Raw genomic sequence first — 25995 nt, 5'->3', positions numbered from 1 at the left:
CTACCATACTGTTTTTATTACTACCGTCTTGTAATACAGTTTGAAACCAAGAAGCACAATGTCTCTAGCTTTTTTCTTCTTTTTCAAGATTGCTTTGGCTATTCAGGTTCTTTTGTGGTTTCATACAGGTTTTAGATTTTATGTTCTATTTCTGTGAAAAATGTCATTGGAATTTGATAGAAATTACATTGTGTCTATATATTGCTTTGGGTAGTATGGACATTTTAACCATATTAATTCTTCAAATCCATGAGCATAGAATATCTTCTATTTATTTGTTTCTTCTTCAGTTTCTTTCGTTACTGTCTTATAGTTTTCATTGTGTAGAGGTCTTTCACCTCTTCAGTTATAACTAGTTATTTTATTCATTCTTTTTATTTTTTTAAAGATTTTTTCTTTATTTATCTGACAGAGATCACAAGTAGGCAGAGAGGCAGGCAGAGAGAGAGGAGGAAGCAGGCTCCCTGCAGAGCAGAGAGCCCGATGTGGGGCTCAATCCCAGGACCCTGGGATCATGACCTGAGCTGAAGGCAGAGGCTTAACCCACTGAGCCACCCAGGTGCCCCTATTTTATTCATTCTGATGCATTTGTAAATGAGATTGTTACCTCATTTCTCTTTCTAATAGTTTGTTATTAATGGCATAAATGCAACAGAGTTCTATATATTGATTTTGTATCCTGCGGCTTTACTGAATTCATTCGTTAGTTCTAATACTTTTTTTGGTGGAATCTCTCTGGTTTTGTTATATATAGTATCATGTCATCTGTAAATAGTAACAGTTTTACTTCTTCCTACTGATTTGGAGGCCTTTTGTTTCATTTTCTTGCTTAATTGCTCTGGGCAGGACTTCCAATAGTACGTGGAATAAAAGGGGCAGGAGTAAGCATTTTTGTCTTGTTCCTTTCATTGTTGAGTATGATGTTAGGTGTGGATTTGTCATGTACAGCCTTTATTATGTTGAGGTATGTGTCCTCTCTACCCACTTTGCTGAGGGTTTTTATCCTAAATGGGTGTTGAATTTTGTGATATTCTCTTTCTACATTTATGGACATTATTTTTAACCATTTTGTTAATGTAATGTATCACTACATTTGATTCATTTGCAGATGCTGAATGAACCATCCTTATGTCTGTGGAATAAATCCCATTTAATCCTGGTGTCTGATTCTTTCTATGTATTGTTGAATTTTGTTCGCTAGTATTTCGTTGAGGATTTTTACATCTGTATGTTCACTGGGGATATGGCCTGTGTTTTTATTTTGTTGTAGCATCCTTGTTTGGTTTTGGTGTCAGGTAAAGCTGGCCTTGCACAATGAGTTTGGAAGTGCTCCCTCCTCTTCTGTCTTTTGGAAGAGTTTGAGAAGGAATGGTATTTATTCTTTTTTGAATGATAGGTAGAATTCACAGGGAAGCCATGTGGTCTTGGACTTTGTTTGTTGGGAGATTTTAAATTACTGATTTAATCCCCTTACTGCTAACTGGTCTGTTCTGACGTTATCTAACGTTCTTTTAGGTTTTATCTAACGTTCTTTTTCTGCTCCAGGATCCTACCTGGTACATAATATTACGTTTAGTCATCATGTCCTCTTAGGCATCTCTTGGTTGTGACTGTTTCTCCTTGCTTTTTTCACCTTGTTTTCCATGACTTTGACACTTTTGAGGAGTACTGGTAGGTATTTTGCAGAATGTCCCTCAACTGGGAATTGTCTGATGGTGTACTCTCATGAGTACATGCTAAGATCACCTCCAAAAATTGACTTGTGTCAGTAGGGAGGAGGGGTCTCCATGTGTTCAGGACAGGGAGAAGATACCTCCCATTCTTGGTTCCCCAGTAGGAGAGGGGATGTATTAAGTTAGCAAACTCCAAAAAGACCATTTGAAGGGAAGACTGATAATCAACTTTGATAGTTGATGGTTGTATAGATACACATAATCTATAGGGGCAGCAGTACTTGGAATAATATTCAATGTCTCATTGTCACTTAAGCTTTAGTTTTTAGAGCATCTGCTGAAGTTCTGTTGGGTGTGGGGGCCTGATTCCCCTCATCAGTAGAGACTCCGAGCAAAGTGGTGACTTGCCATGGTCACACTTAAATATTAAAGGAAAGACTTTATGACTCCCAAGGAATATTTAATTAGAGACATGGATCTGGAGATCTATAAAATGAGGCCATATTCAGGAAGCATGAAATACACAAAGCTAATCCACAAGGATTTTCCTTTTTGATGCAGGGAAGAAGAAGCAAATATCAGGGCCTTATTCAACTACCAGCCAGGGGAAGTCTAGTGATACCAAGAACAAAGGTAAAGATAAAGGGAAAATGTGTTCAATAAAAAAGATGTACATACTTATTTCCCTCTATACAGTAAGAAACACTTCTTAACATTGTTGATTCATTGTGCATTGCTATTATATGACTCATGCAAGGTATTTTCCCTTGGTATTTTCCAGCACAATTTCTGTGCTGGAGTTCCCATATTACACTTAGAATGAGAGAGAAATTTCCAGCAAATGTAAATTCAAGAGGCAGCCTTTCTTTGAAGAAAAAAAAAGAGTCTTTGCTATAAAGAAGGGATTTAAAAATAAAATTATGAAATTCATGTTTAAGTGGAAGATATTGAAGAATCTGATAAGACAGTATTTGTAGATAAATATTTATTTTTTTCTCTTTGATGGTGTAGTCCTAACCCTTTAGGTTTTTATAATTAAGGTACATAAGCATAATTTTGAGTAAGAACTTGAAGCATTTTACCATGATGAATGCTACAGTCCTCAGACAAAAACAAAACCAGTTTTGAGAGATGCTGGGGGAAATGCTTTGCAAAAGAGCTTGGTAATGGGTGTAGGTCTTAATTAATTTCTTACTACCTATTCCCTTTACTTCAAAAGTTAAAAGAAAGCTCCTTGCATTGATGTCATTATCCCGATCATTTGACTAGATATCTGGGTTCCATATTAGACTTCAAAAGAATTTCAGGGGACGCCTGGGTGGCTCAGTGGGTTAAGCCTCTACCTTCGGCTTGGGTCATGATCCCAGTGTCCTGGAACCCCTGCATCAGGCTCTCTGCTCAGTGGGGAGCCTGCTTCCCCCTCTCTCTCTGCCTGCCTCTCTGCCTACTTGCGATCTCTCTCTCTCTGTCAAATAAATAAATAAAATCTTAAAAAAAAATTTCAGGAAATACCTACACTAGTAGTTTAAACTTGTTTCCTTAACAGAGACTATTCATAAAGCTTGGACTTTGTCAGGCGCCTGGACTCTGTGGGTGAATGTTTTTAAAAATTTCAGCCCCTGTTTCTCCCAATATCCCTCCACTCTTCTCATCTCTCCTGTGACTCTAATCAGATGCATGCTAAGTCTTCCCACACAGCCACTGTACATCTTACCCTCTCTTTTCATTTGCCACTTTTCTGTTTCTCTGTGCTTCACTCCAGACAGTTTCTTTGAAATTCTTTTGCATTTCACGAATAGTTTCTTCAGCTACCTATCTATTGTTCCCTCTATTTCAATTATTATATATACTTTTTTTTTTTTTTTTTTTTTTTTTTTTAGTTCTACACTTTGCACTCGGTTATTTCAAACTGCAATGTTCCTTTTAAATTTCCAGCACCTTGGCAGCATTTCCAAGGTTGGCCCTTATCACCACGCTCGTGATAAGCAAAACCGTGTGATAGTTTGTGTCTGATAATTCCACTGTTTGGAGTTCCTTCCCATGGGTCTCTTCAGACCTTCTGTTATGTCCGTTATGTCTGTGGTTCACATTGTTTCATCTCTTCGTGTATCTTACTTTTTTTTTTTTTTTTGCTTGGCATTGGACTTAAGCTGATGTTTTATTCCTGCAGAAAGCATCTTTTCTGTCAGCCTCTGAAGATGCCAGTGGTCCATGGCCTGCAAACCGTAGACTTGTTTCCATGGTGCCGCCCTTGGGAACCCCAGCCCAGGACTTAGCGGAGGAGCTCAGCAGCTTCCAACCCTGGTAGGTACTGGACTCTGATTTTTTTATTCTCTTCCACACCACTTCCCTGCTCTCCCCAAATCATCTTTTGACTGCTTCCTCCGGACTGAGGATAGAAAAGGTTCCATTTTCCTCTTCAAAGTTAGCCCTCGTAAATCCATTTTTTTATCTCTATGATGCTTTTAAGATTAGAAAAAAGTTCCAGATTTTATTGTTGTCTTCAGTGGAAGAATTGGTCCACATGACCTCAGGGGGCTATTTGCAGCTGGAAGTAACTCTTCCCCCTTTTCAGGACAACCCTCTGCTTCCTAGGTCCACACCAGCAAACTATCCTTCACTGAGAAAGTTATGCTCTTTTCAATTATCTGGAGAAGCCATGGTTCAGATCTGATTGGACCATAGTTGCTCAGAATCATGTCTACCACAGCCAGAAGTGAACTGGCTCTGCCCTTCCGAAGCTCTGTCTGTCTTTTCTCTCCCAGGCCCTCACACAGCTCCTGCCTCCCTCTCCCATCTGTCCTCACGGAGCCCTCCCCTGCTCACCCCACCTGAAACGGCCCCTGCCATCCTAAGCCCCTGACCCTGCTTTATAGTCCTTCATAACATTTATTCACTTATTACATTATTAAATAAATGTTTTAAAGGTTTTAATGTCTGCTGCTGCCTCCCTGACCCCTGAGCTAGAGCGTGAGCCCAGTAGGAGCCAGAAATCTGTCTGCTAAGCTCACCATAGTATCACGGAGTCTCTGTTTACTCAATTAAAATGTTTTGTCTCATTTTTGCAAAATATACCACCAGTGATTTGGTAGCACAAACTGCTTTTCAACTTTATTTTCATGAGAAGAAATTCAAGAGAGCTTTATTTCAGTTCTTGTTTTGTGCGAATATCTGTTGGAGAGTTCTTTTTTTATCTAACTATATATTAAGTATTAAACTAATTGACAAACACACAAGACAGGTATCTGAGTTTCTCAGAGCTTGGGATTTGGAATTTTTTTCTTCCTCATATTTTTTGTTTTAATTGTCTTTTTTTTTTAAGACTTTTTTTTTTTTTTTTAATAATCTTTACACCCAGTGTGGGGCTTGAACTTACAGCCCCAAGATCAAGAGTCACATGCTCTACTGACTTGTGACTCTTATCATGTCATATGACATTCCAGCCAACACGTGCCCCTGTTTTATTTCTCATTTTGTTTTCTGTTTCAGATATTTATTTGAACAACTCAAATATTATAAATATCAAAAACATTCACTGTTTATAGTAATTATGTAAAAAATCCACTGTTTCCAAGGAACATGAAAGGATCATGCCAACTTGTGAAGGGCAGAGAATAAAAATCCAGAGGGTGATATGAAGATGATTTCTTACTCACCATATACAAAAAAGAATGAATATTGCTTAAATATAAAAGAAAGCTTATCTGATCAGGGAAATGAAGAATGACTTTTCCAAAAAGGAAAACTATTTAAACCATGTACCTACCATAATAGTGGAAATGTAATAACTGACCCTAATGATGGTACCATGTTCATTCTTTACTAAATTCTTTACGCTTTCAGATGTCTTTTTTTTTTTTTTTTTGTATTTGTTTAACCAAAATCCTGGTCAGTCCAACCATCTGGACATTTTCATGGTGATGACACTTGGATGCCTCTAATCAAAATTAATAAAGTAAAAATACCAAATTCACTGCATTACGTTACAAGTCGAAAGTAATTGGTCCAACAAGTTATGCTCAATGGGGAACAACATGGCAAGAAAAAAGAACTACTCTTTCATGCAAAAAGGTGGATGAATCTCGGAAATATTAAGCTAAGCAAAAAAAGGTGGTCCCATACTATGCATACATATGGTGCCATTCATTTAAAATCCAGAAAAGGCAAAAAACAAAAACAAAAACAAAACAACAACCTATAGTGGCAGAAATCAGATATTGGTTCCCCGGGGCCAGGAGGAAGGGGGTTCTGAATGCAAAAGAACACAAGGAATCTTTTTGGGTGCTAGCAATGTTTTACATCTCAATTATGGTAATGGCCACATACGTGTATTTGTGAAACATTTAGTGTATAAAAGCTAAGAAAGCTGATTGAAAAAGATATTAAAGTCCATTTTCTCCCCAACTTTTACTCTATGTACTTCTCTAATCAAAACAATTCCAAGACTCATTTGATATATGATATCTCTATGTATGTGTATATATATATGTATATATATATATAATTTGATGTTTGATATAATGATTATTGCATTACCTATTAAAAATGTGTCCCTAATTTACTGTGTGTGTTAACACTCCCAATAATGATAATAATATTATCAGTCATGTTTTATTAAATGGCTGTTGATGTTATTTAGTAAACATCTTCCTTAGGATCTACCTGATGTGAGCATTCATGCCTAAACATGTGCTCCTTAAAGCCTTCCAGCTAAAATTTCCCATTGGTTTCTTCTTTTTTTTTTTTTTTTAAGTTTTTATTTTAATCACCCAATGCTCATTGTAAGTGTCCTCCTTAATCCCCATCACCTATTTTACTATTCCCCCCCTCACCTCCCTTCTGGAAGCCATCAGTTTGTTCCCTATATTTAAGAGTCTCTTTCTTGGTTTGTCTCCCTCCTTTTTCCCCTTTGCTCATTTGTTTTGTATCTTAATTTCCACATATGAGTGAAATCATTTGGTATCTTTCTCTGATTGAATTACTTCACTTAACATTATACTATCTAGCTCCATCCATATTGTTGCAAATGGCAAGATTTTGCTCTTTTCATGGCTGAATAATATTCCATTGCGTGTGTGCATACACACACACACACACACACACACACGCACACACCCCTTCTTTAGCCATTCATGAATCGATGGACACTTGGGCTGCTTCCATATCTTGGCTATTGTAAAAAATGCTGCTGTAAACATAGGGGTATGTGTATCCCTTTGAAACTCCACGCTGTTTTCCACAGTGGCTGCACCAGTTTGCATTCCCACCAACAGTGCAAGAGGGTTCCTTTTTCTCCATATCCTCACCAACACCTGTTGTTTTTTGTGTTTTTGATTTTAGCCATTCTGACAGGTGTGAGGTGGTATCTCATTGTAGTTTTGATTTGCATTTCCCTGATGATGAGTGATGTTGAGCATCTTTTCATGTGTCTGTTGGTCATCTGGACGTCTTCTTTGGAGAAATGTCTGTTCATCTCTTCTACCCATTTTTAATTGGATTATTTGGTTTTGGGTGTTGAGTTTTATGAGTTCTTTGTGTATTTTGGATACTAACCCTTTATTGGATATGTCATTTGCAAATATCTCCTCCCATTCCATAGGCTACCTTTTAGTTTTGTTAATTATTTCCTTTGCTGTGCAGAACACTTTTATTTTGATGATATCCCAATAGTTTATTTTTGCCTTTGTTTCCCTTGCCTCAGGGGGGGTTCTTTCAAAAAAAGTTGCTATGGCTAATGTCAGAGAAATTATCGCCTGTGCTCTCTTCTAGGATTTTTGTGGTATCATGTTTCACATTTAGGTCTTTAATCCATTTTGAGTTTATTTTTATGTCTGGTGTAAGAGAGTGATCCAGTTTCAGTCTTTTACATGTAGCTGTCCAGTTTTCTCGGTACCATTTGCTGAAGAGACTGTCTTTGCCCCGTTGGATATTCTTTCCTGCTTTGTCAAAGATTAATTGACCAGGGGTTTATTTATGCATTTTCTATTCTGTTCCATTGATGTATGTGTCTGTTTTTGTGCCAGACCAAACTGTTCTGATTACTACAGCTTTGTAATGTAACTTAAAGTCGGGACAAGTGTGATGCCGTCAGCTTTGCTTATCTTTTTCAAGATCACTTTCGCTATTCTGGGTCTTTTGTGGTTCTATGCAAATTTTCATTTTTTTAAAAAAAAGACGTTAGTTATTTGACAGAGAGAGAGAGAGAGACAGCACAAGCAGGGGGAGTGGCAGGCCGAGGGAGAGGGATAAGCAGGCTCCTTGCAGAGCAGGAGAAGCCAAATGTGGGACTTGATCCCAGGACTGTGGGATCATGACCTGAGCTGAAGGTGGTAGCTTAACCAACTGAGCCACCCAGACACCCCAAATTTTAACATTTTTAAAAGATTTTTAAGTTATCTCTCTACCCAATATGGGGCTTTGACTCACAATCCTGAAATCACGTGCTGAACCAACTGAACCATTCAGGTACCACCCCCCGCCATGCAATTTCAGGATTGTTTGTTCTATTTCTGTGAAAAATGCTTTTGGTATTTTGATAGGGATTGTATTAAATGCGTAGGTTGCTTCGAGTGGTATAGACAGTTTAACAGTATTTAATCTTCCAATCCATGACCACAGAATGTGTTTCCATTTCTTTGTGTCTTCTTCAATTTCTTTCATCAGTGTTTTATAGTTTTCAGAGTACAGTTCCATCACCTCTTTGGTTAGATTTATTCCTAGGTATCTTTTTATTTTTGATGCAATTGTAAATGGGACTGTTTTCTTAATTTCTCTTACTGATGCTTCAGTATTAGTGTATAGACATGCAGCAGATAACTGCACATTGATTTTGTAGCCTGTGGTTTTACTGAATTCATTTATCAGTTCTAGCAGTTTTTTGATGGCGTCTTTCAGGTTTTCTCTCTATATAGTATTATATCATCTGTAAATAGTGGAAGTTTTACTTCTTTGTTATTGATTTGGATGCCATCTTTTTCTTTTTATTGCCGGATTGCTGTGGCTATGACTTTCAGTACTCCGTTGAATAAAGTGGTGAGAGTGGACATCCTTGTCTTGTTACTGAACTTAGGGGATAGGCTCTCCATTTTTCCCCACTGGAATGATGTTAGAGGTGGATTTTTCAGAATCTCTGGTTTATTCTTATCCACTAAGAAATAATAGAAAGATGTGATGAGTTTCACAATTTTAATATAGTATGAAATCTATAATGTATATTTAAACGTGCACCAAAAGAGTATGGCAGATTGGCAAATGCTGATTTCCCATTTAGTCTCTTTGGTTAGTTATCATAACAAGTACTCATGTATTGGGCATAAGTTATTTTTCTCCTTACAGCTAGGAATTGGAATTACATTACATTAACAGAGTACCAGACTAACAAGGAAAAAAGTAGATAGAAAAAGCCCAAATGAAATTAATTTTGACTGTGAATCTCAGAGTAAGAAACAAAGAATAAAACAAACTGGGCACTTCTGAGAAGTCTTAGAAATCACAGTCCATGCGAGCTGGTTCTGTTGCTGCCTGTTAATAAGCAGGCCATTTTCTGCACTCTGATTGATAAAGTCATTATTTTTCTCTGTTGGTTGTAATTCTGCTGATGCCGGTACTCTTATTATAGCAGTCCTGTAACTCAGTTGGCTGGGTCTGATTTGTAGACTCTGGGTCTTTACTGATGACCTTTACTGACCTTGTCAGATTCACAGATCCTCATTATGGCCAAAGTCCAAAGTGCTTCATGAAACAAAATGTTTTGGCACAAGCATATGATTCTGTGGGTGCTGGCCCAAAGAGAGGTTGCTCTGTAATGAGAGATCATTGCTACCTAAACCAACAATTTCCCTTAAAAAGCCCAGTGTAACATATGCACATATGTGTGTTTGTTTCTTCACCAGTAAGGCACCTCTAGCTCCCTATTCTTGCATCCTTTGTACTCCAAGGAAAATTAGAGCATGCCTTGAATTCTGATAATGCCCACATCAACACACAAAAAACACTAAATCTTATCCATCTCTGTGCTGACATAGACTGAGGTCTTTTCCAGCCTTCCCAGCAAAATTGAATTCCTGCATAAAAGAATTGTTTCATGCAATAAGATATAATCTCTTAAACCTTTTACCATTGGTTTCTTATCATTGAATTTGGAGAATTATGTTTGGGAAATATGAATGTGTTAGTGAAGAAAATGATGTTTTGAAACCCAGAGAAGCAGCTTTTTATTGGTATTCATAAAAACCAAATCCTCATTTCCTGGAAGAGCAAAGCAAATGATGACATTCCCTGCAGTAACTTCATCAATTAGTTGATAAATTTCCTTGAGTGTCCACCCACGGTGTGTAGAAGCCTGCTTTGCATGCTCTGGAGCATTAAGAGAAAAATACTGGAGGAGGTCTTCTGCCCCAAGAATGTAATTTTAATTAATATTAAATGAGAGACATGTAAGAATACAATGTATGTGTATACATATGCATACATATCTACAGTATCTGTCTTCATTATCATCATCATTATTGATCTTCTGCAGCTAAATAGAGATAAACTAGGGGTGGTAGTTGTGTTTAGAACAAAGGGGAAGTAAGTGGATTAGAAAGTGCAGTTCACATAATTTTTAAAAAGTCTCTGCTAGTACTGGCAGAGTCCCCTGCTTCTTCCTCTTCAAGCCAATGCCTTAGTCTGACCGTGTATTAGACTTTGGGTTTTTTTTTCCCCAAAAAGAAAAAAATATTTATTAAAAAACAAACAAACAAACAAACTTGACCAAGCAGGTAAAAGATCTGTACACTGAAAACTGAAAAATATTGATGAAAGAAATTAAAGATGACACAAATAAGTAGGAAGACATCTCATGTTCATTAAATGGAAAATTAAATGTTTTTTAAATATCCATACTACCAAAAACACTTCCAATTCAATGTTATTGCCATCAGAAGCTCAGTGGCATTTTTTATAGAGTTATTTTTTTTAAATTATCAATCAGAGTATTTATTATATAAAATAACTGAAAGCCAAAATTATTATGTAGATTTTGAATAGACATGGGTGACTCTCCTACAACAAGGGTATAGAATGAGCTTGCAACATGACAGGAATGAAGGACTCACTTGGACCTTCAATATTCCCTACGAACCTTTCCATTATAGGAAGAACTCTAGTCTGCAATGGACATTGACAGAAGAAGTTATGATGTCTTTCAGTGTACCCTTTTGTTTTTTCCAAAACAAATGGGTTACCATTTGGGATCTGAAGACCAAGCCACTGTCTCAAGGAGGACCTCTGACACTTGGTGCAAAAGCCACCCTTATCTTTATAGGGCTGTCCTTTAGGAGACTTGTAGCTCTTTCCTGCCACATAGCCTTTATGAGGAACATCCTATTCTATCTGTCCATGTTTCCAAATTCTTGAACCTTTAAAAAATAGGACTGAGGTCTCAATATTTTCCTTCCAGAAGGCAGTCTTGTCTTCTTATCAGAGTAACCACCCATTTTCAAAAAACTTTAAGTTCTGTGTAATAAAAGCAGTGGAGGTGTATGTGATGCCTTCAGACTCACCAAGCCCTTACTAAACCAGAATCATGACCAACCTGCTTACCTACATCATCTCCACCTCCCTCAGACAAGGAGTGTGACTCAGGGAAGTTTAGGATCAAATTTAAAGCTGCCTGCTACACGTTTTACCTGAAAAAATTATGCAAGATATGTACTCTCGGGTGTGTATGTGTTTGTTTATATATTTAATGTCAAAATACGCTTTAAAATTTTGTTTAATGTTTCAAATACTTAAGTAAAACTGACAACTTAGGAAAGGTCCCATGTTTACCCCGCGGTTTTGACTAAATCCTGGTCTGTTGTCCATGTGGGTGTAAATACTTCAGTTTGAAAAGGATGGAAGTAATCACTAACTTGCAAAAATTACAAAACAAGTGCTTTAGAGACTGTTGGGAGGAAAAACGTCACTTCTATTTGGAAAATATTCAAGGAAAACTTGTTCAAGGAAAGTTTATTTTCAACTGGGGCATCACTGGCATAAACTTGAGTCACCCTTGGGCAAGGATCTTTGATCTGTGCAATGCTTCTCCCTTCCAGTCCTTCTGCACACATTCCAAGATGGCAGTTTGTATGGAATTTTCAAAGAAGGTCAAAGAATGGATATGATGGCATGATCTTTAAAAAGTGCAGGTTATATTTGTAGAAAGGAGAGACTATGTTGGCTGAAGTGTGCCAGGCTTATGGTATCAGGTTAGAGAGGTGAGTTCACGTATGGAGGACACAAGTGATAGGAACTCTCTGATCATGTAAGTCTTTGTGAGAAGAAAGACTCTTTCTCCCACCACAGAAATCAGAGTACAGACTTCCCTCGTTGCATCCATTAGGGTTTTTATTTTTTAAAAAGATTTTATTTATTTGAGAGAGAGAGAGAGAAAACGAGAGACAGAGCATGAGCTGGGGCAGGGGGAGTGGCAGGGGAAGAGGGAGAAGCAGACTCCTTGATGAGCAGGGAACTGGACACTGACAGCAGGCTCGATCCCAGGACCCTGGAATCATGACCTGAGCCAAAGGCAAATGCTTCACCAACTGAGCCACCCAGGTGCCCCTTCATTAGGGTTTTAAATTTTGTTTTGTTTTTTAGGAGGGTAAGCATATCATTACAAATCCATGGATTAAAAAAAAACTTAGTATAGCCATTAATAGGTATAAAATATCTTATTTTATAAAATAGCAAAATGCTGATGTTCTAGACTATCATGTCTTTGTCATGTATGAACTTACATAATCCCAATTTTGTTTTTCACTCCTTCATCCATTCGGTCACCCTGTGAATTAACTAAGTTCCCCAGAAACCAAGGTTTGAGGCAAAGTTTGCATGCTAAAGTTTTATTAAGAGATGCAACTCAAGATAGCATGAGTGAGAAAAAACGGGAAGCGAGGCAGGGAAGGAGGAAAACCAAATGCAAAGAGGTATTTTACTGAGCTGGTAAAGCTTCCCACACAGCTAGTTGTTTGGTCACACAGGACAGCTTCTGGAGTTGTGACACACTACATGTTGGAATAGTCCAAAATGGAGGAGGGAAGGGAAATCTATCTGCTGATGATTTCTCATATCCTGTCTCTCACTGGTCAAAATTCGAAGTTCACTTCAAAAGCTGTCAACTCCTCTAACCTTCCAGGTTGAACTCTCAGACTACCCCAGGCAGCGTTTGGGGAAGCCATATCCCAAGTCCTAATGTTTAAGACTATTATCTGGGCCCACAAGCACTTGGAAGAGGCAGCATGTTTCTGCTCATGCTCTCAGATTGGACCTGGGCACTAGAGCTCCTGGTGCCCCACAGCAGCAGGAATGGCCGCACGTTCAGAGCCGAGCTCTTACCTCAGGGGAGGCTGAGACAGCTGCTGTGTTAGAGCAGGTGACCGTGGTAGCGATGGGGATGTTCGTTGAAGAAGGGGCCACGCCTCAGGGGCAGGTGAGGCTGTGCAGATATGGGAAGGTGCATGAACTCGGTTTTACCTTCTCTGGAGTATATTTCCTACAATAAAAGGTAGAATAATGCTTGGCTTTTCCCTTTCAAACTATTTTTTAGACTAGTGAATCAGTTCCAGAGAGCCTATGATTAGTGAGGTAATCAATGAGGGTTCTTAATTTTGTTTTGTTTTGTTTTAAGGGTGCGCATGGCATTACAAATCCATGGATTTTTTTAAAAACTTAATTGATTTATTTCAATCCATTGAAATTTATATTTATCTTAAATACGTATTTTATAAATGTCCAAATTGTCCCTTTTTGGCAAGTGAAAGCCACTGCAAGTTGCTTCCTGATTCCAGCTGATGTGTTTCTAGAAGTCTTTGAGAGCGCTCTTGTTTTTTTGGTGTGATAAAGTATCTTACACATTTCCTGTCTCAGACCTGGAATCAGCCATTTCTGGAGGTAGCCCTGGTTCATTGTGGTGGAAATGGTAGTGGGAACCAAAATCTGGGCACTAAGGGTAAAGTAGGAGAATAGTGAAGGTAAACCCACGTGTTGAGAGGATTCTTTTAAATACAAAGTTTCAAAAAATAGAAAAAGCAAATTCTTAATAGGAAAATTAAAAATTTGACAAAGGCACAGAATGGAAATGTGTATATATTTTAAATCTAGCAGAAAATTCAAATTTTTACTTGAGTGACTCGGCAGACTCCTATTTAAAAACTCCTAAAGAAAACCTTTCATTCAGTTGACCAACCAACATTATTTTTATACCTTCTCTTTGCACATTTTTTAGGCTCTCCAAGTACTTACATGTTCTTTTGAAAGTGTACATGGGTCCTAAGAATGGAAGCTTGCAGCCAGGAATCTGTGTACATATAGTTTACAAAGGAAGCTCAATTAGAACAGTTAAGCATGAATAGGCCCAGGGAGAATGCGGTGGAAGAGAAAATTTATTTAGCAAACAGTCACTTACCTTCCATGGAGCTGGACTCTGCCATGGAGAATTCAAAGGTGAATGTATCTAGCTATTCGTCTACCTATTTATTTTCATTAACTTTTTATTGTAATTCCAGTATCGTTAGCATACAGTGTAATATTAGTTTCAGGTGTACAATATGGTGATTCAACACTTCCCTACACACCTGGTGCTCATCCCAGGTGACTCCTTAATCCCTATCACCTATTTCACCCATCCCCCCACCGACCTCCCCTCTGGTAGCCATCCGTTTGATCTCAATAGTTAAGTTCTTTCTCCTTCTTTTTTCCTTTGCTCATTTGTTTTGTTTCTTAAAGATGAACTTAAATACAAAGTTCATCCCTCTAAGTATTTCCGATAATTTGAAAGTAAGAGAAGAAAACAAAAAAGAAAAGAAAAATGTCTTTTGAGTTACCAGCTGCTGTCGACAGAAGAGGGAGAGCCTTAGAGCCACAGTGGAACCAGGGTAGTAAGCCTTCTGGGAGAAAGAAGCGTTACATTTGGTCTTGAGGAATGATTCCCAGGTAGAGAAAGGCCGTTGTTCTGGAAATCTGAGTACTTAAGCTATAGGAAAAAGCACATGTAATGCCAAAGAGAAGGGAAAGGGAATGTCCCAAAGGAATGGCAGGCGTTCTGTGTGGGATACGTGGAGCAGGCCTGTGATGAGGAGGGGAGGAAGGGTGGGAATGCCGGACAGGTGGTAAGTCATCGAACCGAGGGCCGGGTCACATGTGCTGAGCCATTAGAGAATTAAATGAGATTGAGTTCATGTGGAAAATACCATTCACAAATACAATTTTGTCATTTCCTTCATAGATAAGACGTTGACCTTAAAATAATTTGGGGGCAAAGATGGATAGGGCCCAAACCCCCATGTTCTGAACAAGCCAGTGGACTCGGGGAGGACAGGGGTTCAGGCTGGGGGTGCGGGACAGTAGCTGCTCCAGAGCCATGAGGATTCCAGAGCTTTCTTTACGGCTCTCATTTCACTTATTTCGGTTCCTCTCAACTTCCAGTCTGGACTCTATCATGACTTTCACTGGGAATTCTCTTTCTGAGCTCCTGACTTTGCTGATGAGATTTGAGCGGCTGAATCTTGTAGGGCAAGGATCCCTAGTCATTAGTGTCAGCTGTCTTTGGGTCCAGAACTCTCACCTGGTAGAGCTTTAAGCTGAGAATAGTCCAGGCTGTTAAGACTGATCTGTTTGGGGATAAGAACTCCCATAAGAAATTTAATTTAAGGTCTGACAAATAAGACCTTGTTGACAGTGTCACATTGTTTGTATTAGGGTACATCTAAGACTCATCATCAAGACACTCCAAAATAGCAGGACATTAATAACAACATCAATAATAATAATAGTTTTGTTTTTTTAAAGTTTCTTTCTCTCACGTACTAGTTTCAGAGTGAGTGTGGTAGGTCAGTGTGGTAGCTTTGTTCATATGAGGACCCAGTTCGGCTCCAAGTCATGGCTCTGCCATCTCCTGGCTAGTGTGCCTCAATCTTTGATGTGCTTGTAAGGACCTATTTACCAGAGTGACTCCATCTTGGTTAAAAGCCATTTTGTTGTTTGTACAATAAAACTTACACTGACCCTGCCCTTGCCCCGCCCCCCCCAGAGTAAAACCCGGCTAGTTCCTAATAACAGAGCCCAGAATACAAGGACAAGTTAGGCCAGGTGGAGACATCCAATCAGTAAAAGTACACATATTGTCTCCCTAACCACCAAAGAATGCAAACTCCGCCTTTTGGGCGCCAAACTTGAGCGCCAATTCTGACCAGAGTAATAGGTTAGTTCAAACAGGTACTAAAGGGTAAATTGTAATTCAATTGGCCATCTGCATGTAACCTAACATGACTATGCAACTTTCTCTGTGTGTTACAATCTCATTGGCCACCTATATGTGGCCACGCTTTTGCTGTATAAAAGGTAGTCTGTAAGATGGGGAGGGGTCGCCCTCTTCGGAGTCAGTTGACTCTTGAGCCTGTAAGGTGGAGGTGGTCTCTCTCTTCAGACACAGCCTTGACCGGTCAGTCTGACTTCTAATGCTTAGCATAGAATAGAGCTTTGCATAACTTTCACCTTGTATCAGTCTTGTTCCACTGGCCAATCAGTCTGACTTCTAATACTTATCATAAAATAAGACTTTAAATAACTTTCACTTTGTCTCAGTCTTTTTTCGTTTAATAACGGACCTAAGATGCCTAGGAATTCCTCAGGGATTTTGTTAAAAGGCAGATTCTACTTTAGAAGATTTGGGGCAGGGGGTCATGGGTGGCTCAGTCAGTTAAGCATCTGCCTTCAGCTCAGGTCATGATCCCGGGGTCCTGGGACAGAGTCCCACATCGGACTCCTTGCTCAGCGGGGAGCCTGGCTTCTCTCCCTCTGCCCCTTCCCACACTGCTTGTGTTCTCTCTCTCTCTCTCAAATAAGTTAATTAATTAAGTCTTAAAAAAAGAAGAAAAAAGTCTGGGGAGGGACCCGAGATTCTGCATTTCTAACAGTTCCTTGATGAGGCAATGCTGCCATTCCCTGACCTCACCAGTATAGCAAGACCCTAGGGCTTTTCATTGCTTTGTCTGAGCTGAGCCCCACCTTCAGGGTCTGACCTGTAGGAAAGGGAATGGTGGGGTGACAGAGGCCACTTTGATGACTCAGAGGTGGCACATATCACTTCTCCTATTCCTTGGGTGAAATCTTCACTCCACGGCCGCCCATCACTGCAAGAACACTCGGGAAATGTAATCATGCCAGGAAGCCATGGACACAGCTACAGTTCCATTACTTTTGAACAGTGGCGAGCAGATGTCTGCAGATAACTCCCAGTCCCTGTCACCTCACTCTATCTAAAGTTCCCTCACGGACTTCCCTGAGGCCTCTAGTGATCACCCACAAAGGGGAGGCATCCCCACAGAAGTGTCCAGGACACTTTCCAGACCCACACATCACGGCATTCTTTCCTTCGACACCTTCTTGAAAAATGCTGCACCTGGAATTTCCTGAGTACAGAGGAGAGAAGGCACAAGCAGATTCTCTTTCTCCCTCCGTGACTTTGAAAGTGAACAAAAGGACCAGATTATGCCTTCTCAGGATTGACTTGTTTAATGCTTCCTGTTCGGGTGAGAATAAATTGATGCTTCAAGCCCAGTATCACATCATCTCAGCAGAGACGGTCTTGCAGGCCTGGAGCAAGAATGCTGTGGGTTTTCCCATCCAGCGAGTGAGATAAAATAATAAACGAGTCGAGGCCGTTGGCAAGCTGCACAGGCAGCCTGAGAATGAATCATAATCACAGTGCATTTGCAGTAAAGCCCCCGTTTATATGCAGACAGACGGCAATGTGAGATGGCCCAGTAGCTCAAGGATGAAAATGAAAATTGAATGAAAAACTTATCGTTCATGAGGGATGATATGTGTCCTACTATTTTTATTTACCTGATTGAAAAGTGTCCGGCTTATCCACCGAAGGAAAATTTCATTTCCTGATACTCTTCTCAATACTCAAGCAAATGAAATAGAATTAACTAAAAATGGAATGATATAATCTGCTTTAGCCAAAAGGCTAGAAGGGCAAGGAATAATCGAGTAAGCATTCCGTGGCTGCTCTAATAGGTCCTGAATAAATGAATGTGTAAGGAGAGATACTAAGCTGTTCTCTGAAAAAAAAAAAAAATCAAATATGTATATTATCCCCTTAAAATACAGACCTAGGGAACAATGAGCCTTTAGTTGGATTTTCTTCCCAGAATGGCATTTCTTTGCTGTCTTTCATTGAAATGAAAAATCTCAAAATAAGAAGAAACCCTGAAATATTACTTACGAAATCAAATAAGGCTACAGCGTTCTTCCATTAGCCCCAACAGTTGCTTCCAATTATTGTGACCACATTTTCTCATCTATGTCTTTTAGAGAAACAATATTTGTATTTCAGGAGGAAAGCTGAGAATTGACTCATTTTCTGTGGCTGCTTGGGCCTGCAGCGGCGCTCTTAGAAGAGAAGGATGAATTCTTCCTGATTTCCGAGTCCAGAGCTGCAGGTTTAAATCCGAGCCACTTCGTTTTCAAATAAACATGGTAACGACGACCACAGTGACAAAGATGCTGCTGATGACGGCAAGAGGCAGCGTCTGAGGAACGCTGGTGGAGGACGGGGCACTGTTCGCTTTGGTGTGTCAGCTCGTTCCTTCTCCTACAGGCTCTTTGAGGCAGGTGGTAGTAGGTTCCCGACTTTACAGATGAGAGGAAATAAGGCACAGAGATGCGAAATATCTCTCCTGTGGTCAGACAGGTAGGGTAGCAGACCGCATTCACCCGAAACCTGTTTCTTCTTTCTGGACACGAATCCCGCTGACATTTCCCAGCCTCTTTTGTGGAAAGAGCGGCACCGGACTAAGTACCAGCTGATGGCACGTGAGAGACGTGTGCCATTTCTAGAAGCTGGAGTGCCCCTTCCGTGCATTTTTGCCGGCTAGAGGAAGATGAGGACGAGGCACTGGCAGGGTGCAGAGCCGCAGGTGGAAGGAGTCTGGGTCCTCGAATCACTCCCATCAATCAGGAACAGCCTCCTTGGGGTATCACACAGATGAAAAACAAACAAGAACTATTACATTTTGTGGGGGGCTCCTTGTTACCACAGGCTGGCCAGCACTGGCTAACACCCCAGGAAGTGGGAGAATCTGAATTTGAACCCAGGCAGTCTGGCCACAGAGTTCACCTTGGTTGTCATCACTTAACCTACTTCTTAATTTGGAAAAAATGAGAGTGACTGTTACAACCTGTCTCTCCAGGCTTCTAAGCTGATGTCCTGAGGTCTCCAGAAAAAGACTGCCTTCTGGATAGGTTCTGAGACAATTTGGAAAAAAGTTAGAAGTACCCCGTGAGGTATTTTGCTTGGGTTTTGGTTAATATTCTACCCAGGATCAGAGACTTGCCATAGCTAGGGCCATGATACCTTCTCTCTCTCGGGACCATAGTCATCAGCTAGGCTCTCCACAGGCTCCATGATGCTCTTTCTGTCATTCCCCAACTCCAGATGAGGTGTCTTCTGGCCCAGGCCAGATGCAGCCCATCCCTTCTCTGTGATGAGTGCCACGGTCTTCCCTCTGGGGGGGTTGTCTATAAAAGTGCCAGTTCTCCTAAATCTAGTCTCTCCCACGAGAGCTTTTTCCGATTTACCACTTGTCTGCTGCTGAGATCCCGGTGTGACATAAGTCAGCTTGCCTGACTTTTCACCCTCATGGCATTTGTCCTGCCCACACAAAAGGGTTATTGTAAGGATGCTTTTAGGTATATAAAAGTAAGTTGCAAATGTACAGTATAAAATTAGTTATTGGCATGTTTAACTTTTTAAATCTCGTGTAAAAGAGGAAATTTTATTTTGTTCAAATAGATATTAGTTGAGGAAATGACCCAAGTGCTTTTTAAATGATAGTTTCTAAAATTTGATTTTGCAGGTAAAATTAATTTCAACGCCCTGTGTATCACATAAGTGTTTTCGAAAGAATTGAAGGGAGTGTGCCTGGGTGGCTTGGTCGGTTAAGGATCCATCTCTTGATTTCCACTCAGGTGATGATCTTAGGGTTGTGAGATGGAGCCAGGTGATGGGCTCTGCCCTGGGTGTGGAGCCTGCCTAAGATTCTCTCTCTCTCTCTCTGCCCCTCCTCCCTGCACTGGCAAAAAAAAAAAAAAAAAAAAAATTGAAGCGAAAACTGAAGATGATGTTGGAGTATAGAAGTAATTACCAAGGATCGCAACTGAAAAGTGTTAATAACTGCAAATAACACTTCCACTGGCAATTCTTAATGGCAAAGACTGCTGGTTCCTTTGTGGTTTCTTTTATGCTGAATTAAGGCATGGAAGCAAACTGTTAATTACAAAGGGCTTAAATGAAGCCTTCTTGACACAGACCTATAATTCTTATTTGCTCAACTTTGGCAGTTGCTGTTCCGGCACATCACAGGCTCTACCCATAGGGTTGAAAGAACTTCTATATACCATTTTAGTTCAAGAGGAGAAAGTTCATCTCTATATCCATTCTTTCTGGTTGATTTTAAGAAATCAGGTTTCAGCTTCCAGGCAAAGCAAATTCAGAATAAATAGAATAGAAACACTTTTATGTGCTTGAGCCAGTGCTCAGTACATAATATGTGGATTTGAATATATATATTTATTAAATATATTTATAAATACATAAATATATACAAATACATATTAAATATATAAAAATATATTTATAAAGATACATTTAATAAATATAATAAATATAAATAAATATATAGTTATTAAGTACATATTTTTAAAATTTATTTATTATATATGTTGTTCCATCAGAACTTCAAATAAATTATTATATAATGTTATAATAATTTATTATATAATTAATGTATTAAGTATATTAACTATATCAAATATATCTTTATTAAATAGATACTAAATATATAAATACACTTATTTATTCATTCATTTATATTTAAAGCTTTTTATTTTGGAGCAATTCTTGGTTTATAGAAAATTGCAAATATAGAACAGTGAGTTCCTATATACTCTCCATTAACTTCCCCTACTGTTAACATCTTACAAAATCTATGATATATTTGTCAAACTAAGGAATCAACATTGGAATATTATCAACAAAACTGCAGACTTTATTCAGATTTAACTAGCTTTCCCACTACTATCCCTTTTCTGGTCCAGGCTCCTATCCGGCATGTCCCATTGCGTAGAGTTGTCATGACTACTTAATCTCCTCTGGTTTGTGACAGTTTCTCAGTTTTTCTTTGTCAAGACCTTGATAGTTTTAAAGAGTACTACCCAGGTAGTTTATAGATTGTCACTCAATTTTTTATTTGTCTGTGTTTTCTCATAACTAGACTGAGGCTTCCAGGGATGAATACTGGGGAAGGAAAGTGCCATTCTCATCGCATTATACCAAAGAGTACATATGATGAATTTCGCTTATCATGGGTGATGTCAACGTTGGCCACCTGGCTAGGTTAGTGTTTGCTAGATTGCTTCACCATAAACTTACTTCCCCCCCTTGCGTCGGTCTGTCTTTTGAAAGTAGTCAAGGTGTGAGCAGGGGTAGCGGGAGAGGATTAAGCTTCACCTACTTGAGGGTAGAGTATCTACATACATTACCTTCCTTCCTCTGTAATCAAGATCTGTCTGTTCTACATTTATTTCTTCAATCATTTATTTCTATCAGTATGGACCCATGGATATTTATGTTATGCCCTGGGTGATAATCCAATGCTGTGTTCATTTCATTGCTCAGATTGTTCCAGCTTTGTCCACTGGGAGCTCTTTCAGATTCATCTTGAGTCCTTTCAATGTACTCCCACCTTTCACATTTGTATTTATTTTTTTGAGCTTTTCCTTTCTTGCTGGCATGAAAAGATGCTTCCAGTTTATCTTGGATTTTCGTGGCCTAAAATCAGCTCTTCTTTCAAGAAAACCTGGTTCCCTTTACTGGAGAATCATACCTTATATTTAATACTACTCTAGAAGCCTCAGCAGTGTCCTTTACAGAGAAAACTTTGGCACAAAGTGGATCGCCATTGGCCCCAGACTGGGAGTTAAAGCACAGTACTATCAAATGGCCTTAACAGGGGCTTCTGGGTGTGGATCTACAGGATTTGCATTATGTGCGAAGTACCAGGGACACCTCTTCTTGGCCTTTTAGAACTGGCGTAGAGAAATGTGAATCCTTTTGCCCATGCTCTCAACAGGAATTAGGATGTCAAAGTTAAATATATCTATGTCAGATATGCTTTTGTGGTTGTTATCAATGATTGTTAGTCTTCCAGAATTAATCTTAATGCTGCCATCCCAAGAGTTGCTTCAGTTAGAAATCTCTCTTCTCAGACGTAAATTGTTTTTGGAAGTGTATGTGCATGTTACAAACTAAATAGACTGGAGATGTCCTGCTGAGATTGTATATTAGAGAAAGGCTGAGTAATAGTGAATTGTCTGCTCGTAGCAGAGAGATGATATGGAAGAAAAATTGCTGACTGTTCTTAATAAGTAAATGACTTTGGTCAGAATGTTTCTTAATAAAACTCAGGTTTACTATTTTCTATTGGTTTATTATTTTATGCTTTATTCATACTGTTATAGAAGATTCAAATATAAAGGATTAATTCCCACTCACTCTCCCCTAACTTTGTGATATGATAAGAAATATATACTGGGTCTTTGTCTCCAGTTCCTGGCATAGAACTCCTAAAGTCCTTGGAATTTCCTGAGTGATAGGGGTGAGAGGAGCATCTTGCTTTTCATAATAAGCCCCTTTCAGCCATACTTCATTTTATACTAAGAGATGACTCCTTGAGGGTTAGGGCTGGTTGTGGGAGGAGTACCCATGCCCTTAGAGGGTTAGAACCTTCAGCTGCACCCTTGACCTCTAGGGGGAGTCAGAGAGCAACTAATCACCAATGATCAATGATTTCGTCAATTGCGTTTACCTAATGAAGTCTCCATTAAAACTCTAAATGATGGGGTTCGGAGAGCTTCCTGGTCAGTGGACACATCCATGTGCTAAGAGGTTGACATATCCCAACTTCACAGGAATAGAAGCTGCTTTGCCCAGGACCCTTCTGGACCTTGCTCTTGTACCTCTTCACTTGGCTGTTTATCTATATATCCTTTATAATATAATCAGTAATATAATATAATCAGTAATACCAGTAATACAGTAAATTAAGTAATGCCGAGTAAAACATTTCCCTAATTTCTGTGAGTCATTGTATAGCAAATTATCTAACCGTATAAACCTCTGATTTGTAGCCAAGTCAGCCAGAAGTCTGGAGGTGTGAGATTTGTGAGCGGCATCTGGCAGGGGTGGCCCTGCTGTAGGGTTGAGCCTTCAGCTTGGACGGTCTGATACTCAATCCCCCAGTCAATGTCAGAATTGAATCACATTAAAATGTGACACCCAGTTAGTGTCCAGAAAGTTGAAAAGTTGGTTGGTGGTAAACATCCACACATTTGGTATCAAATGTGTTGTGAATAGAAAAATAGATTTTTTTTTCTGCCCCGCCCCTTATTCTCCCTCTGCTTTCTTAACACATACAGAAACACACACACACACACACACACACACACACACACACACATGCATCCTCACCCCCATACATTAGATATTAGAATTTGCTCTGGTGCTCTGGGATCCATAGTCCCTAGAAGGAATGAAGGTAATTAGGAACTGGTGACCAGACACTGAGAAGCAAGGATTTCAGCCAATTGTCTGAAAGAAGAAGAAAGAAGGGACTGGGAAGGAATCTCTAGGGAATGTTTTCATCCTTGAGTTGTCTGAACTGTGAGGGCACGTGAGGGGGTGGTGTGGGATGTCCATATCTTACAGCAGGAAGCACCACTGAAAGGGACACCGCCAAAGAGTGCCTGAGCCCCAGGACAGGAAGCAATAGCCACAGACTGAGAGCTTCTTGCGGGGCTCTTCCATAATTCTAGGGAGAGCGAGGAACCTTGAAAATGATGACAGTATGTGTCAGCCTTGGTGAATGATGGATGTAGGCCACAATTGCTTTGATTAGAAAAGTAAGGACAAATTACAGCATCTCAATGGGAAGAATGGCTGTCATGACTCATAGGATTCAGCTCCTAGATGTACTCATGACTATGATTTACTATAGTGAAAGGATACCAAACACTGTCAACAGAGGGGAAAAGGGTGTGGGGAAAAATCCAAGAAGACTGAGTGCTAGATTCCTGGGGTCCTTTCCCAGTGGAGACACATAGCATGACCTTAATTCTCCCAACAATGTGATGCACGACAGTGTGAATGTTGCCAACCAGGGAGGTTCTTTAGAGATTCAGCATCCAGGGTTTTTACTGGGGACACCCTCTGCCTGGCATCTTCCCAAATCCACACTCCTAGAAGGAAAATATGTGTTTATCATAAACCACATTGTTTGTACAAATAGTTCAGACAGAGTGAGACACTCTTATCAGCTAATGGTGGGAGCCCTTCTAAAATCAAACGTCCTGGACAATAGCCAAGGGCCAAATTAGTAAGCAGGCCTTTCAAGAAAACAGCATGAGGCATAATATATTAACTTCTGTATGCACAGCATGGTTTTAATTCTGTTTGGGCAGAACAAGTTGGTAGAAAAACCTTGGCATGACTTTTCCTCCTCTTTGCAATGCATGGATAACACTGGTGATTTGGACTGGACTTTTGACTCAGTTATCCCCTCAGAACTTTTAATTTAGGGAAATCCCACAGAAAGGCTAATGCCATTGAAAGAATTTTTTCTCACAGTTCCTAAAAGAAGAGGGTGGAAGGGCATGCCATGCCCCACAAGACCACATGGGGAAGCACCCAATAGGGTTGAGAGGCAGACGGCGTGGCCCAGAGCCTTTTGTTTTGTTTTGTTTTATTTGTTTCCTGCAGGAAAGGCAAGGTAGGGTGGGAGGAACGGTTTAGAAGTGGCTAGTGTGGATAATCTCAGTGGGCTCTGGGTTGTAATAATGGTGGTGTGTGGTTTTCTGATACTGGGCCCTGGGCTGATTTAGGACAGGGGAAATACTGGCTTCGTGTGTGAGTTAGATGAAGGGGGTGTTTGGAGATATGGACTTGTGATTGGTTGGTTTGTATATTAAAGGCATGTTTGGAGGTGAGATACTTATTATCTCTAGGAATTAGTTAGCTCTAGGAGCAACATTCTCTCCCTAGCCAGCAAGGCCTTTAAGAGGTCAAAACATCATAAAATAAAAAGGCGTGATTATTATACCCTTATTCCAAGTTCTTACTTGTATAATAATCACATGGACATTTAGAGTTAGCTCCAAGTATCTCTGCAATAGATCCATTTACAAAGATCAAGAGCATTTTTGGTACAGTTAGTGACAATCAGGAATTATCATAAAATCTTAAAAGGAAAATGATTTATGAACATTGAATGAAATGTTTTAGGAACATTTGAGAAGATGGCTGGAAAAAGAGGAACAGAAACATTCTAACGAGGTAGTAAAGATCTGTTTTATGAAGGTAAATAGGTCCTGTGTAAATACTGGCTAAATATTTGGACTGAATGAACCAGAGTATAGACTGAAATAAATCCAGTTGAGTTAGTGTGGAGGGAAGGAGAGTATGTCCCTGGTTGTTCTTGGATGTGTACACTGAGAAGCATCTGAGAATTACATTTTGTTTTGGAAAATGAAGTGTTCAAAATGATGTGGGAGAAGGAGGAGTCTTGTATCTTAAAATGGCAGAATGAGAATGACGAAAGTAGCCTAGGATAATGTGTAGGTAAGGTCAGTAATGAGGTTTATAGGAAACAAGCCAGGAACGAATGGAGCTGACTGTTAAGAATAAAGGAAGGAAAGACAATCCTCCATCTTAGGCAAGGTGATGAACACATGGCAAAAAGATAGAAACGACCCAAACGTTCATCAACAGTGAATAGGTAAACAAAATGTGGCATATACCTACAATGGAATATTATTCAGCCATAAAAAGGAGTGAAATCTGATAAGTTCATGGATAAACCTTGAAGACATTATGCTAAGTGAAATAAGTCAGACATAAAATGACAAAAACTGTATGATGCACTTATATGAACTACCTAGAATAGACAGGCTTACAGAGATAGAAAGTAGAATAGTGATTACCATGGGGCTGTTGGTGAGGAGGGAATAGGGAGTTGTTTTTAATGGGTATGGAATTTCTGTTTGGGATGATTAAAAACTTCTGGACAGAGATAGTGATGATAGTTACACAACATATGAATATATTGATGACACTAAATTATACACTTAAAATGGTAAATTTTAGGTTATGTATATTTTACCACAATAAAAACAAAAGTAAGAAAAGATGACTATAAATTGGATAACCTAGAAGAAATAGATATATTCCTGGAACATA

At 39.4% G+C, this 25995-nt stretch overlaps 1 long non-coding RNA gene across 1 annotated transcript in view; it reads left to right on the top strand.

The window, feature by feature from the left end:
- LOC106005877 overlaps window positions 1-25995 on the top strand; it is a 73482-nt gene that overhangs the window by 35323 nt on the left and 12164 nt on the right. Inside the window, exon 2 of the long non-coding RNA XR_006606846.1 lies at window positions 3844-3977. This is a non-coding gene — a long non-coding RNA (uncharacterized LOC106005877). The remainder of the gene's footprint in view (window positions 1-3843; window positions 3978-25995) is intronic.

This window comes from Mustela putorius, unplaced genomic scaffold (genome assembly GCF_011764305.1).
Source record: "Mustela putorius furo isolate JIRA1106 unplaced genomic scaffold, ASM1176430v1.1 tig00000450_pilon_pilon_pilon, whole genome shotgun sequence".
In the NCBI taxonomy this organism is placed as follows: domain Eukaryota; kingdom Metazoa; phylum Chordata; class Mammalia; order Carnivora; family Mustelidae; genus Mustela; species Mustela putorius.
The sequence above is the reverse complement of the archived record's forward strand: the minus strand, read 5'-3'. Positions and strand labels throughout refer to the sequence as shown.